Raw genomic sequence first — 17,503 nt, forward strand, 5'->3', positions numbered from 1 at the left:
ACCACTGTCCCCAAGATTAGAAAGACAGCCAGCAAGACGTGGGGTACCTCAGCAGAGCCTCAGCAGCAAAAACCACTGCAGAAACCAGTGCCACAATGGGAAAATCTGAACTGTAACTGACAAATTGCTGGAGGCTCAGTACAGACAAAACTGAGAGTTTAAAACCCTGGGAGGAAACTGTCATAGGAGAACCACCACAATATTGTGAGATTTATCTCCAGGAGGTCAAACACATTTACAAAATAAACATCAGAGGAAAATCCCTTCCAGCTTCTGGCAGTGGGAGGGGAAAGAAACCATATTAAAATATAGCAGATCACTCTGTTTTTCTTTACAAGGCCTGCCTTCAGGGGAAACTAGTCAACTAGAACCTGAAATGCTGCATTACTATCAGAGTCTAACTAACCAGGAAAGGGAAATACCCAACTCCAACCCATTCTACCCAATCTTTCGCAACTTAAAAAAAAAAAATGCTAGAAATAAAAAACACTATAATAAAAATGAAGAATTCTTTTGATGATCATATTAGCATACTAGACACAGTTGAGGAAAGAATCTCTGAGCTAGAGAATATATTAATAGAATCCTCAAAACCTGAAAAGCAATGAGAAAAAACACTAAAAGAATATCCAAGGACTGTAGTACAATTATAAAACGTGTAACATACACAGAATGAAAATACAAGAAAAAGAGAAAGAAAAAAACAGAAGAAATATTTGAAACAATAACTGAGAATTTCATCAAATTAATGCCAGACACCTACCTTAGATTCATGAGGCTCAGATAATAGTGAGAAAAATGCCAAAAAAAAAAAAAAAAAAAAAGGCTACATGTAGGCATATAATTTTTAAACTACAGAAAATCAAAGAAAAAGACAAAATCCTAAAGGATTCCAGTGGGAAAAAAGCACCTTATCTATAAAGGAAGATAAAAATTATATGTGATATCTGATTTCTCCTCAGAAACCATGCAATAGAAAAGAGCAGAATAAAATATTTAAAGTGTTGAGAGAAAAATACCCATTAACCTAGAATTCTACACTCTGCAACATTATCCTTCAAAAGTAAAAGATAAATACTTTCTCAGATAAATAAAAAATGAGGAAATTTATTTCTTTGAAAGAATGCTAAAAGAAGTTCTTTAGAGGGAAAGAATATGGGTCAGAAACTCAGATACCCATAAAGAATGGGGGACTAGTGAAAACGGAATAAGTAAAACAACAACCAAAAAAAAAAACCCTTTTTTCTTACTAATGATCTAATAAATAACAGTTTGTTCAAAATAATACCAACATAATTTTAGATTATGTGTACACATGCATATATCATATATATTTATTTATATATACACACATATATACTTACAACTAAGGAAATGAATTGCAGTAATGATATGAGAAATGGAAAGAAAGAATTAGGATTATTTTGTTATTGTAAGGTATCCATAATACTTGTACAGTGGTATAGTGGTAACTGAAAGTGGACTTGATTAGTTGTGTGTGTATATTGCAAACTCAAGGTCAATCACTAAAAAAAGGAAAAATAAAGTATTATTGATATTCTAAGAAAGGAGAGACAACGAAATTATATATGTTCAATTAAAACCACAAAGGCAGAAAAAAGAAGAGACAAAAAAAGAACAAGGACAAATAACAGAGAACAGTAAATAGGGTAAATATTAATCCAACTAGATCAATAATGCCAATTGAATGCCAATGCTCTAAATGCACCAATTAAAAGACAGATGTCAGGGTAGATTAAAAAACAAGACAGAACTACATGTTGCTTATATGAAACTTGCTTTAAATATAAAGAAATATATAAATTAAAAGTGAACGAAGAAAAATATACCATGCTAACACTAATTAAAACAAAGCAGAAGTAGCTATATTGATTTCAGACCGAGCAGGAATCAAACCAAGGAAAATTATCAGGTATATACTTACTGATAGAAGGATCAACTCTCCAGGAAGACATAATTCTTAAAGGGCATGAACCTAACAACAGCATCAAACTGTGTGAGGCAAAAAAATTGAGAGAACTGTGAGGAGAAATAGATGAATCCATTCTCAGTGTTGGTGACCTTAACATTCCTCTATCAGAAATGAACAGGATCATGAAGTAAAAAATCAGTAAGGATATATTTGAACTCCACACCACCATCACTCAACTGGATGTAATGAACATCTGTAGACTAATCAGTCCAACAACAGCAGAGTAAACAGTTTACTCAAGGTCACATAGAACATTCACCAATACAGACCACATCCTGGGCCATAAAACACCCCTTTAACAAATTTAAAACTATAGAAATCATACAATGTCTGATCTTAGACCACAAGAAAAGTAAACTAGAAATCAGTAACAGAAGAAGACTGAAAAATCTTAAAATGCATGGGCTACTTCTAACTAACACATAGATCAAATAAGAAATCTCAAGAGAAATTTAAAAGATTTTGAACTAAATGAAAATGAAAATACAACTTATTAAAATTTGTGGAATGTAGCCAAAGCAGTGCTTAGAGGGAAATTTACAGCATTGAATGCATATGTTAGAAAATAAGAAAATTTTCAAATCAGTCATCTAAATTTCTGCCTTCAGAAACTAGAAAAGGAAGAGCAACTTAAAACCAAAATAAGCAGAAGAAAAGAAACAATAAAAATTAGACAAGAAATAAGTGAAACAGAAAACAGGAAACCAGTAGAGGAAATCAATGAAACCAAATACTAATTTTTTGAAGAGACTAATAAGGTTGATAAGCTATCTAGCCAAGATAACTAAGAAAAAAAGAGGACACAAATTACTTATATCAGAAATGACAAAAGGGCTATCACTAAAGTTCCCACGGAAATTAGAAAGATAACAAAAAATAGTGTGAATAATTATAAGCCAACAAATTTGATAATCTAGACAGATCAATTCCTTGAAAGGCATAATTTGCCAAAGATCATATAAAAAGAAATAAGGCAATCTGATTGGGTCTTAAATCTATTACAGAAATTGAAACAGTAATTAATAATCTTCCAAAACAGAAAGTATGAGGCCCAGGTGGGTTCACTGGTGAATTTTACCAAATATGTAAGGAAGAGATTTTATCAATTCTCTATTATCTCCTTCAGAGAATAGAAACAGAGGGAATACTTTCTAACTCATTTTATGAGGCCATTATAATCCTCATAATAAGACCAAAGACATTATGAGAAGAGAAGACTATAGGCCAAGATCTCTCACGAACATAGATGCAAAAATCCTCAACAACAGCAAGTCAAATCCAAAAAGGATAGAAATAATTGTAATCCATAACCAAGCACAATTTAATCTGGGTTTGCAAGATTAGTTCAATATGCAAAAATTCAATTAATAGTAATTCATCCCATCAATAGTCTAAAAAAGAAAAAAAAACATTTAAATCAGCCTCCAAAAAGCTGAAATACTTGAGTACAAATCTAAGAAAATTTGTACAAGATCTATGTGACATAAACTACAAAACTGTGACAAACAAAATTGAAGGGTCAAATAGATAATCCACATTCATGGATAAGAAAACTCAATATTCTCAAGAAGTCAGTTCTTATCAAATTGTTTTACAGATTTGATGCAATCCCAATCGAAATCCCTTCAAATGATTTTATGTATATCAACAAAATGATTCTGAAGCAAAAGCATAAAACTCCTAAAAGATACCATAGGAGAGGGGCACCTGGGTGGCTCAGTTGGTTAGGCGGCCAACTTTGGCTCAGGTCATGATCTCATGGTTTGTGAGTTCGAGCCCCACATCAGGCTCTGCGCTGACAGCTCAGAGCCTGGAGCCTGCTTCAGATTCTGTGTCTCCCTGTCTCTCTGCCCCTCCCCTGCTCATGCTCTCTGTCTCTCAATGATAAATAAATGTTAAAAAAAATTTTTTTAAAAGATAGCATAGGAGAAAATCTACATAATCTTGGGTATGGTAGTGCCTTTTTAGATATAACATTAAAGACATAATTCATGAAAAAAATAACTGAGAAGCTGAAGTCCATTAAAATTAAAAATGTCTGCTTCTGTTAAGACAAAGCAAAGAAATTGAGAAGACAAAGCACAAACACACCTAATTAAGGACGGTTATCCAAAATAGACACTTTTCACACTCAACAATAAATGTATATAATAGTTTACTTTTATGATCCAGAAATCAACAAAATAAAATTCACCATGATGTAAGAAAAGTTGGAACAGGTGATAGAGTAGTAACAGTTTTCCTTCCTTTTTGCAATTACCTAAATTACTTGAAAGTGTTACACCACATGGTATAAAAATCAAATTTAATGGGCACCTGTGTGACTCAGTACATTGAGCACCCAACTCTTGGTTTCGGATCAGGTCATAATCTCATGGGATCGAGCCCCACATGGGGCTCTTATTCTCTCTCTTTCCCTCTTTCTCTCTCTCTCAAAATAATAAACATTAACATTTTTTTTAACTTTTTAAATTCTGCCCTAATATCCTATAAATCAACTCCCCTTTGTTGGCTTATTATGCTAACATTCTTTTTTTTTTTTTTTAATTTTTTTTTTCAACGTTTTTTATTTATTTTTGGGACAGAGAGAGACAGAGCATGAACGGGGGAGGGGCAGAGAGAGAGGGAGACACAGAATCCGAAACAGGCCCCAGGCTCCGAGCCGTCAGCCCGGAGCCCGACGCGGGGCTCGAACTCACGGACCGCGAGATCGTGACCTGGCTGAAGTCGGACGCCCAACCGACTGCGCCACCCAGGCGCCCCTATGCTAACATTCTAAAAGCAGACTTTACAGAAACCCTTCCCCTCCATGTGTTAACAAGGATGGTGAGACAGGAGAAAGTGCTACTGGAGCTAAGCAGCTGGTGCAGAACATAAAGGAACCAGGCAGAAACTGCACCCCTGTAGTTCGAAATCTCTTCCTAGTAGGAAAGCCCTTCTACCAATTTGAATGTATATTCAGTCTTTGAATGGAGGTCAGCAGGGCCAGCCCAGAGTGTGATAATGACATATTTGCAGGTCTTAATCTTGAGAGCCTGTCTCAGCCTGCTCTTGCCTTCACCCTAGAGGATTTCCTCTGCATTCTTCTCAGATGTGTACTCTGAACTCTAATTTGTAGTGAATGTTCCCACACATTCATTTACACACAGCTTGCTTGGAGAAAAACTTGCTGAGACATTTTGAAATGGAAACTGAGAAGAGGAAAACAAGCTGGAAATTTCCCTACAAATGTAGACTCTGAAGCCTAAAGGGAACTGTATTTCCATTTGTAAAGCAGAAAAAAAACGGCCAGCTCTAGGGAAGCATAACAGGTGCTTTCCTAGGCTAGAGAAGTTGGGAGGAACAATTTTTTATAAAAGCAGAAAAATCAGAAACTTTCTAAACCTTGCCCCTTCGGCCAGATAAAGTGCTGGCTTTCTGTTTCCAGCCCTTCCCAATCACAGCAGAACTCTCAGGTGAAGTCACAAATACACACAGACATAACCTCTGTCAGCAGGAATCACAAGACTACAGGCTACAGGGCACTGAGCCATGCTCCATGGGCAGGGAATCCCCCCCCCCCCCCCCCCCCCGCAATGCCTTCATGTGGCCACCACCAGTAGCTGGCAGGAAGAGATACTGGATGTTGTGATTTGTTGTGAATGCTCCAGAATTGCTTTTGATGATTGCCTTGAAGCTGTGATGCTCTATGTTAGTAAGCAGCCTCTTGACCAACTTCCAGGTTTTCCTGTGGGTGCTGCTTTCCTGTCCTTGATCTAGGAAAAGGGAGACAAGACTGAGAGAGCTGATATGTCCCCTTTCACAGAGAAGGACTTCAATGCCCCTTCTTCTCACCTACTCATTTGCCTCTCCCTTCCACCTCCATTTTCACATCATTACCAGATCTGGGTATGCTGTGGTAGGTACCATGTGAGATATATGAGAAATGTGTGCTCCTTTTCCCATATCCCTGCATGTATTCAGTAAGCACATTCTGTGTGTCTGGCATTGATATAGGAGCCATCTTATGTATGTATGTATTTATTTAGAGAGCATGCAAACAGGGGAGGGGCAGAGAGACGGGGGAGAGAGAGAATCCCAGGCAGGTCCTGTGTGCTGTCAGTATGGAGCCCAACACAGGGCTCCCGTCTCACAAACCAGAAAATCATGACCTGAACTGAAATCAAGAGTCTGACGCTCAACCGAGTGAGCCACCCAGGCACTCTGATCTACGAGCATCTTAAAGAAAGATGTAGATAAAAAAAGGTGACTATTCTCAATGAGCTTATCTTGTATTATAGAAGATAAGCAAGTGAAAAGGCACCAGAAGTGAGAGAGCTATGAAACCCAGCTTTATCCTAACTTCCAGAGCTCAGGATATGCAAAGACCCCTTCCAGCAATTTGTTCTTGAATTTGGATCTTTATGATAAAATGGTACATCGAGCTAAATACCAGGAGTATGAGATGTCCAGGTTTCACAAGGTCAAAGAATATTTATTTTCTTTACATCCAGTGATTTAAGGTTTTGAGACAGAACTTTTTGCACTTCACGTAAGTTTTTTAAATAAATTACCCTAATAACTGCACAAACACTATTGTCCAAGAGGTTGATACTGGTAGAGTTTGTTTAATAGATATCTCTGCATAGTGGACCATGGCTTTAGTTAGACCACTGTTACAGGAGTGTGAATTTGGCCCTTGAAATGCAGTTTAAGGGTAACAGTATGTGAGGGAATCAATATGCTGAAAGTATAAAAGACCAGAAAATCCCGATGGGGTTTAAAATCTGTGAGAACAGCTCACACTTCATTATTATATTATTAATTTGATATATGATTATTCTACAGCATTTATTTTTAAAAATGAACTTTAGAATAGTTGGTTCCTAAAAAAGAAAAAAGAATCCTGATATGGTTTTCATAGATAAGTTTGATGAGAATTTATATCTTACATTATGTTTTCTAAGTCTACATCTTTTCATTACATGAGTTAGCAATTTGTTTGCTTTCTTCATATAGTCATTATGATTGTCTTTTCTTTTCATTTTTTTTTATCACTTATTACTGGTACACACAGAAAGTGGTTTTGTGTTCTTCACTTATAAGCTGACATCTTACTGAAATTTCTTATTGTGGTTAATAATTTTTGTCATTTTAGGACACCTGCGTGGCTCAATCAGGTAAGCATCCAACTCTTGATCTCAGCTCAGGTCTTGATCTCAGGGTTGTGAGTTCAAGCTCTGTGTTGGGCTCTACGCTGGGTGTGGAGCATACTTAAACAATAATAGGAATCATAATAAATAATAATAATAAAATAATAATTTTTTCATTTTATGCTCTTAGGTTTCCATGGCAGAGCCATATAACCTGTAAATAATGATGAATTTCCTAGTCTTTTCCAATTATATACTTTCATCTCCTACTACTTTGTAAAGTGGATTGATTACAATTTCCAGAAATCTCTTAAAGAGTGGTTTACATAAGACATGTTATGGACCTGATTTAATGGAGATGTTTCCGGCATTAAAGTGATGATATAATTTTTATCTTTATTATTATTATGGTTTCAGAGTGACATTTATTGTCTAAAAAGAGTGTCATTCTAATCTTAGTAGTATTTGCAGAAATAGATATTTTACTTTGGGTAAAATATCTTTATCTTTACTTTGGTGTTTTCACTGCAAAACCATATATTTGTTTTCTTCTAGATATATTAAAATATCATTAGGTGTTACCAGATTTCCAAGTTAAACCATCTGCAAATTTCTTATTTATTGGATAAACACTACTTCGTTATGATGTTTTAAAAAAAATCTTTGGCTCACTGTTATACAGAAACTTGATCTATAAAATAATGAGAAATGTTTTAGTCATGACTATTTTGTGTTATTTTTGTATTATTTAAAGCGGTATGCTATTTCCTTAAAATTAATTGATCAGTATTCCTTTTTGTGTAATCTATAATATCTATAAAAGTATTAGAATCTTTGTTCATCAAAGTTAAAGGCAACTTTGTCTGAATTAATTATTTGTACTGGGTCATTTTTAAAAAATGGCCTTATTTTGAAAACTTTAAGATTTACTCTCATGGACTCCTGGTAAATTTGAAAAAAAAAATGAGCTGGTTGTTCATCCTTCTGTCTCCAAACATGTAATACTTCTGCATAATTAGAATAAGGTATTTTGGTGTAGAAAGTAGCATCAAGAATTAAAAGTTGGATGTGCCCAGTGTTATAAATGAAGAGGAATCTCAGAACAAAATTTAAAAGCTGAAGCCACACTGGTTCACAGACTTATAAAATTTGAAACTACAGAAACTATGGGGATTGATTTGTGAAGAAAAATTAAATAAATTTAGATAATCAAAAATGTTAAAGAATAAACACATTTTTCAAAGACAAATGTAACATTAAAAAATGTTGACTTCTCAGGTTACCAATAAAGTCTCAACCAATTTCAAAGAATCAACACTATACTGACTACATTTAAAAAATTTTTGTTTAAATTTTATTTATTTATTTTGAGAGAGAGAGAGACAGCACAAGTCAGGGAAGGGCAGGGAGAGAGGGAGAGAGGGAGAGAGAGAGAAACTCAAGCAGGCTTCACGCTGCCAGCTCAGAACCTGATGTAGGGCTCAAACTCACAAACTGTGGGATCATGATCTGAGCCAAAACCAAGAGATGGATGGTTAACCTACTGAGCCACCCAGGTGCCCCCTGACTACATTTTTTATCATAATGAAATAAGTTAGAAATCTTCAATTAAATGATAAGCCAATCCCTATATAGAAAGGGACTAAAAAAAGGAAACCTTAGTGATTCCATGGTTTAAGAAGTGTAATAGAAGCTATAAAATACTCCTTTTTAAACAGTCACAAAAGTAACATGTGCTAAAACATGCAACTTGCTGCTAAAGCAACACAGAAATTTCAGCATTAAATTCAGTAATAATAAGAAAAAAGGAAACAGTACAGCATTTAAAACAATCAGTTAAAGAAGACTGAAAAAGAGGTACATTCATCACCCACCTTATCTCCAATTCAAAAAGTAGAAAGAAAATAATAAAGAAAAGAGGAGGACTTAAAATACAAAATAGAAAAAAATTGTAGGAATCAAATAAAATCATAAAAATAAAAAATGGAAGTGAACACAAGGAGAAAATATGGTTTGTGAAAAAGACTGAAAATTACAAACACCGAGCAAGTCTAAAGAAACAGAATTGATATAAAGAAAATATTGTGAATGAAAATGGAATCCAAAACTGTGTAGACTGACTACTGCATAGATTCTGAAATATAAAAGTAGCGTAATAAGTTTAAAAATAGATTGAATAGAACAGGTTTTATGAAAACATAAAGAGCAAATTTGAATTAAATTAATAAAAAATGTGAAAATTATTTTAATAGTTATTTTATTTTCAAAAATCCTTTCTCATTCTCCTATAACTCAATGTGCAGGTGGGCAGACACACACATAGACATAGAGGAATGTCACTGTGTTCAAATAATATTTTATTGAATCTTCATAAGTAAAAATGATCTAAGAGTAGAAAAATAAGGAAACTGTCCATCTCATTTCATAAGCTGGTATATTTGATGTCAGAAGAGGCTAAGGACTATAATAGAAATGGATATTTTCATTATAACAGAATAATTTTACTTATTAACAAAGTTGAAACAAATCTAAATAAAACATTAACAAACGAGATTCAGTAGTGTATTTAAAATAAAGTATTATGACCAAGTTAAATTCATAACAGAATTATAAGGATGGTACCATACCAGAAAAATTGATGTAATTCACCTCACTAAAATTTAAGAAAATAAATTATGATAACCACAAAAAGAGAACGGGATGTTAAGATATAAGAAAAAAACAATTTTACGGGACAAATTCATGTTCACATAAAAAGGATCAATTTTATCCCTTGTCTCACACTACACACAAAAATTAACTCAAACTGTATCATAAACTGAAATGTAATAGTAAAGCTATAAAACTTTTAGAAGAATATGAAGGAGTAAATCATGATTTTATTCATTAGATAAGGATATCTTCATTATAACACCAATAGCAAAAGTTCTAAGATTGTTAAATTGGACTTAATTAAAATTTAAAAATGTGCTTTATGTTTTTAAATGTTTATTTTGAGAGAGAGAGAGAGAGAGCGCACGCACACGCACAAGAGGAGGAGAAGGGCATAGGGAGAGAAAGAGAATCCCAAACAGGCTCCATGCTGTCGGCACAGAGCCCAACATGAGGCTCAATCCCAGGCACTGTGAGATCATGACCTGAACCCAAATCAAAAGTCAGACACTTAACAGACTGAGCCCACTCAGTTCCCGAAAATGTTTGTGCTTTAAAGAATACCATCAAGAAAGTGAAAAGACAACCCACAGAATGGGAAAATTATTTGCAAATCATATACCTAATAAAATAATTACATCTAGGATATATTTATTTTTAAAAAATCAATAATAAAAATCATTCAATTAAAAATCGTCAAAGGATTTGAATACACATTTCTGCAAAGAAGATTTTAAAATGACAAATGAGCACATGAAGATACTCAATACCATCAGTCATTAGAGAAAAACAAAATGAGATACTCCTCCACAAATACGAAGATGGCTCCTAATAAAAAAAGACAGACAACGATAAGTTTTGATAAGGATGGGGAGAAATTGGAACACTCATATATTGTTGGTAGGAATGTAAACTGGTGCAGCCTTTTGGAAAACAGTTTGACCATTCCTCAAAATGTTAAACATAGAGTTACCATATGACCCTCCAATTCCGCTAACTCCCTACTCAAAAGCATTGAAGATATATGTCCATGCAAAAACCTATACACAAATGTTCACAGCAACCTTAATGACAACAGAAAAAAGGGAGAAACAACCCAAATGTTCATGAATGGATGAATAAATGCACAACATGTGGCATGTCATAATAATGGGCAGATAATGAAGTACCAAGACATGCCCCAACAGGAATGAATCTCAAAAACATAAAATGTGATAGGCAAAAAAGACAATCACAATTGCATGTTATATGATACTGTTTATGTGAAATGTCCAGAATGGACAGATTTATAGAAACAAAGTATATTAGTGGTTGCTTAGGGCTGGGTGGGAATTGTGTGGGTGGAAGAGGAAGAACTTGTTTAATTTAAACAAATTAAAATGTTTGTTATTGGATACAAAATGACTAGGGGAGTGATAAAAATGATCTAAAATTACTATAGTGATGGTTATACACTACTCTGTAAATATATTAAAAAGCATTTAAAATCACTTTAAATGAGTGAACTTTATGGTATGTAAATTATATCTCAAAATGCTATTTATTTTTAATTAAGATATATTTGGGGAAATGTGTTACATAAAGATAGTACTTATTAATAATTTTTGGTATAGGAGACTGAAAATGACCATTAATGGTGCTTGTATTTGAGCTAACTTCTGGTTTTCTTTGTTACAATAATAAAGTAACGTAATTTAAAAAGCCCAAAACTGGATGTGTGTGTGTACATATATGTGTGTGTGTGTGTATGTGTGTATACATAAATTTAAGGGACTCTTATGATTGCAAACTACTCTCAGAAAAATAGGAATAGAAGAGTAATTCCTCAACCTGATGAAATATTTCTTGCAAAACACATTGCAAACCTAACTGGCAAAAGGAACATCAATGCAGGAACAGGTAAATGTGCTATATTCATAAAGTGAATAAACCTAACAATTTAAATACACTAAAGCCTTGATTGTAACTTGTTCTGCAATTGTTCCGCATCACAAGCAAACATTTCTAATACACTTTAACTTGATAAATGAGCAACATGTTGCAATACCAGTAGTACATGATGCTGAAAGTCACATGATCACAACTGAGCCAATGGCTCCCCTCCCTCCCTCTCTCTCCCTTTCTCTCTCTCTCTGAGGGATTGTGGGTGATCATCTCCCATGCTAGGATGCTCAGGTTGCAGTGTTTGGCAGAAACCAGGGATTTTTCAGAACTCTGGAAGGTGTCCACACCGGCACTAGTGTATTTTTTGACACTTCAAAGCACCTGTGGACAGTCCTTTGCTTTGCCATACAAGAGTAAGTTTAGGAAGGCTTTGCTTCATTCCAGGTCACGCTGCCTGCAGATATAGACCCTTTCCTCTGCTGCCTTATTGCCAGTTATATTAAAAAGAATATATGACAAGAGTTCAATATGGTACTGTAGTCAATATCAGTGTGAGCGCATACAATGGCCCCATGCAGAAAAAGGTTGAAAAGAAAGGCAGTAAGAAAAAGGAAATTATTATGGTGGCAGTTAAGAAGGAAGTCATTAGGAAGTACGAACAAGGTATGCAAGTGGCCAAAACTGCAAGATTTTATAGGAAGTCTATGTCTGCATCTCATCTGCAGAGGAGGAGAAAAAGGCAGAGGAATCCCTCAGTTCAAATGAGAATAGGGAGATGTGTAAAATGTGGGAAACAGTGCAAAATTTTGTAGAAAAGCACCACCTGAATAAGGCTATAGCAGTGTGAGAGATGAATCTGTTTAAGGACAATGCAATGTCACATCTCTGCAAAATCCTCAAAAGGAGGCAAAAGCAAGCATCATTGGATAGGTTCCTTGTTAAAGGTGCATGAAAAGAAAAAGATTCCATTGAGCCAATAGATGGCAATGATTCCATTAGTGATACTGAGAGTCATCCTACACAATAACCCTCCTCTCTCTTGTCTGCCTCACAAGTGAGGGAGCCATGAAGGTTTTCAAAGGTAAGTACAGGTTAATTTCTTTTTCTTTATATTTTGTATTTTATTATTTTGTATTATATTGCAGTATTTCAGTATTGTAATCATTTTTACATGAATATTTCTGGGTTGTGGAATGAATTATCTGGGTTTCCACTGTTTCTTATGGGGAGATTCGCTTGGATATACAAGAGCTTTGGATTACAGGCATGTTTCTGGAACGAAATTATGCTCGCAAACCAAGGTTTTACTGTGATTGAAATACAAGTGTTGCATTAACCTGAATTTATCTCAAAAACATACGATTAAATGAAAAAGGGAAGTTATAAAAATTACATGAATTAAAACATACAGACAAGTTTTTGTGGATAAAAAGTGTACAGTAATGGCTTTAAAACATGGACCGAAATTGTGCAAAACAAGTACACAATTTTATTTTGAGGAAGAAAAGGAAGGGGGGACTAAAGAGAATAACAAAGAGGATTTAGATTTATCAGCAATATTTTGTTTTTTTAAATGTCTGTTTATTCTGAGGGGCACCTGGGTGGCTTAGTCGGTTAAGCATGTAACTTTCGGTTCAGGTCAACATCTCACAGTTTGCAAGTTCAAGCCCCGCATCAGGCTCTGTGTTGACAGCTTGGAGCCTGGAGCCTTCTTCAGATTCTGTGTCTCCCTCTCTCTCTTCCCCTCCCCTGCTTGTGCTCTCTCTTAAAGTAAAAAAAAAAAAAAAAAACAACCTTTAAACAATGTTTATTTAAGAGAGAGAGAGAGACAGAGAGAATATGTGTGCACATGAGTGGGTGAGGGGCAAAGAGAGGGAAAGAGAGAATCCTAAGCAGGCTTTCTGCTACCAATGCAGAGCCTGACACAGGGCTCAATCTCACAAATCACGAGACCATGACTCGAGCAGAAATCCAGAGTCAGACACTCAACCAACTGAGTCACTCAGGTGCACCCATCTGCAATATTCTATTTATTTACTTAAAAAAATTTAAGATACAAAGATAAAAAGTCAACATTTGTCAATTTTTGCTGTGGATACGTGATTATTATCTGTAAGTCATTGTGGTTTAAAATTTACATATTAATTTCTGGGTGATTTTAATATTATTAAAATGTCCTCTCAGATTGCTAAATTATATTTTTAAAGAATAATGTTATTTAAAATTATTAAATTTCTATGTTGGGTGAAACAGGTGATGGGGATTAAAGAGTACACTTACCATGATGAGCACTGAGTAATGTAGAGAATTGCTGAATCACTATATTGCACATAGGAAACTAATATAACACTTTATGTTAACTATACCGGAATTAAAATGTTAAAGTTTTATTGATCAGTACTACAAACTAAGTTCATTATCCATTTCCTCCTATAAAATCTAAAATTCATACACATGCTATTTGTTAACATGAAAGTGCTTTCTCAAAAAATACACCAAATGGACACTCTTTTTACATAGATCTTGATGTGTTCTTATAATGCAAAATTGACCTCATTTTCAGGTTATGCATTAAAAAGAATTTTTAATGTTTACTCATTTTTGAGAGAGAGAGAAAGAGACAGAGAGATACAGAGACAGACAGAGTGAGTGAGTGGAGGAGGGGCAGAGAGAGGGAGACACAGAATCTGAAAGAGGATCCAGGCTCTGAGCTGTCAGCACAGAACCCAACGTGGGGATGGAACTCACAGACTGTGAGAAGTTGGATGCTTAACGGATTGAGCCACACAGGCGTCCCTCAGGTTATGCATTTTAAAACTTCAAGACACCAATCTAGGAAGGCTAATGCTAATAGTGCTAAAACTATTTCATTTCCTGCAAGGAGGGCTCTAATACAATATCCAATGTAAAGGATACATCTGTATAGAATCTTAACATTTGTTTTCTGTGAAAGTGAAAAAGGTTTCCTTTTTTCTTGGCGATGATTCTTTGTTCAACCTGGATGTATCAGCTTTTAAAGTTTTATGTAATATGTAAGTCCTATTTTAGAACAATGGGAGGAACCAGGAGTAATTTTTAAAAATCAGTTAACATGTGCTTGGAGCGGCACATATTTTTATTTTAGCTTTATCACAATAAGTCACAAAAATATTCAGAAATTATAGAATATTGTGCCACAAGGGACACTGATGACACAGCTCTGTTAAATCATGGGAAATTAAGTACACCGTGTTTATTAAAGAGAATTTTTTTCATGGCTGTTACCCTGCCAAGTGTTCTATTTTTTTTCCTGAGAAAACGTCCTCATATTATACATTTGAAATTTACATAGTGTTCTACTATTATCATTTAATTCCAATATTGTATTAAAATGTCTTCCGTACAAGTAATATTTTTTCTTTTATCTTTTTTTTTTATTTTAAAAAAAATTTTTTTTAACGTTTTTATTTATTTTTGAGACAGAGAGAGACAGAGCATGAACGGGGGAGGGTCAGAGAGAGGGAGACACAGAATCTGAAGCAGGCTCCAGGCTCTGAGCTGTCAGCACAGAGCCCGACACGGGGCTCGAACTCACGGACCGTGAGATCATGACCTGAGCCGAAGTCGGACGCCTAACCGACCGAGCCACCCAGGTGCCCCTCTTTTATCTTTTACTTATATCTTTCCGTATAAGTAATATTTTCTCTTGTGTATCAAAAGATACACAAGAGAACCTAAAGCAGGTGTAAGGTGCAGAAGCCTTAATAAGTATCTGTTAAATTGATGAATTAATACATAGAGTCCTAGAAGCAATTTCTTTCTTGTTATTATGCATTTTTATCAGTATATAGAGAAATTAAGCTGTTCAATGCAAAGTCCTCCCTCTCTGCTATATTCCAGGCATGCTTGCCTTTCCATCATACCCTTCTAAATTTGGCATTGTTTACTAACATTATTTGTTCAGGGTGTTTTCTACCACTTCCCCCAATCTCTGTTGTTTTGCACAGACGTGAAAATGCATGAGCCCTGGGTCTATCCCAACATATTCCCCACAATAGCACTATTTCAGACAAAAACATTTTGATACTTGTGTCATATGCAGGCTTTAAAAAAAACAAGATAATGCAAGAAAGCATTTTCTAAGCACTCAGCCTATAATAAACCATCAACGAAAAGTTTGTTGCTATTACCTTACTAGTTGTCTAGTGGAGATCAGGGAGGGGGAACAATATTCCATGTAGTCCACGCTCCTTTGGAGGGAACTCTATACATTATTTTAAGGTAACATCCATAGCATTGGTTATGTGTGGTTGTTCAAGTTTTAAACCTTGTTCGTCTAAAAAATGTAGATAATGCATACTTATTTTATATACTTGATCAGAGCTAAACTATAGGTAGATACAGATTAAAAAATGAAATTCACATAGTATTAGGAGTAAGACTGGAGACTGGATTATATGGAGACTGGAACTGGTTTCCAAATACCTTAGGATTTAGGAATAAGTAATTTTTTTTTTAATTTTTTTAACATTTATTTATTTTTGAGACACACAGAGAGACAGAGAGAGAGAGCATGAACAGGGGAGGGTCAGAGAAAGAGGGAGACACAGAATCTGAAACAGGCTCCAGGCTCTGAGCTGTCAGCACAGAGCCCGACGCGGGGCTTGAACCCACGGACCGCGAGATCATGACCTGAGCCGAAGTCGGATGCTTAACCAACTGAGCCACCCAGGCGCCCCAATAAGTAATTTGTATTTATACAGAAATTTCATATTTTAAATAATGCCTACATGTAATTAATCTCCAATAAAGTATATAAAGTATAGTTGATCACATAAACCTAGGTCTTCTGGTACCTTCCATTACATCTCACTGGCTCCAAATATAACTACATTCTTTCATTCTCCAAAAGAATCCAAAACGATCCTCCAGAAAGACTAGAAAACTCAGGCTCTATTGTTTTACTTACCGCTTTGTACTTGCCTTTGTACTTTGTACTTACTACTGCAGTACTTTGTACTGTATTGTGGATATTTATTAGGTAAATCAATGAAAAAATAGAATTTTGCAAAGAGTATTAGATTTAGGTTTTAAATATTTTTTTTAAAGTTTATTTATTTTGAGACAGAGAGCAAGCAGGGGCAGAGCAGAGAGAGAGAGAGAGAGAGGGAGAGAAAGAATCCCAAGCAGGCTCCATGCTGTCAGCGCAGAGCCTGATGCGGGGCTCTAACTCACAAACTGTGAGATTGTGACCTGATCCAAAATCAAGAGTTGGAAGCTCAACTGCTCAACGGGCTGAGCCATCCAGGGGCCCCGAGGACTTAAATACTTTTAATTTTTTTTAATGTTTATTCATTTCTGAGACAGAGAGAGACAGAGCATGAGTGGGGGAGGGGCAGAGAGAGAGGGAGACACAGAATCAGAAGCAGGTTTCAGGCTCTGAGCTGTCAGCACAGAGCCCAACGTGGGGCTCAAACTCACAAACCGTGAGAGTAAGACCTGAGCCGAAGTCAGTCGCTCAACCGACTGAGCTCAACCGACTGAGCCACCCAGGCGCCCCAGGACTTAAATACTTTTAAAATTGCAACTCTGTGTTTAAAAACGTTGCTGGAATGTCAGCAGCTCAGTTGAGAGTTTCTAGGGAAGAGGTTTTACAAAACACACTCAGATATGTGCAGCCATGTCCAATTCGACTTCTGTCCAACTGCTGTATGTTGAATATAAAAATCCCAGTGTGTCACTAACATATCTTTAAAAATAAAAGATATTCTGCATATGTTGAGTATATTGTTCCTAAAGTCAAGTCATCAAGAGAAGCCCTAGTTATTTCTGAGTCCTGTTGTGGAGGCCTTTTCAAAATCCT

General features: G+C 35.4%; 1 protein-coding gene across 3 annotated transcripts in view; it reads right to left on the bottom strand.

The window, feature by feature from the left end:
• The window catches only part of LOC131492922 (uncharacterized), a 534,086-nt gene that overhangs the window by 267,647 nt on the left and 248,936 nt on the right, over nt 1-17,503 (bottom strand). The gene's annotated exons all lie outside the window — the stretch shown is intronic.

Source organism: Neofelis nebulosa, chromosome 13 (assembly GCF_028018385.1).
Source record: "Neofelis nebulosa isolate mNeoNeb1 chromosome 13, mNeoNeb1.pri, whole genome shotgun sequence".
NCBI classification, from domain to species: Eukaryota; Metazoa; Chordata; class Mammalia; order Carnivora; family Felidae; genus Neofelis; species Neofelis nebulosa.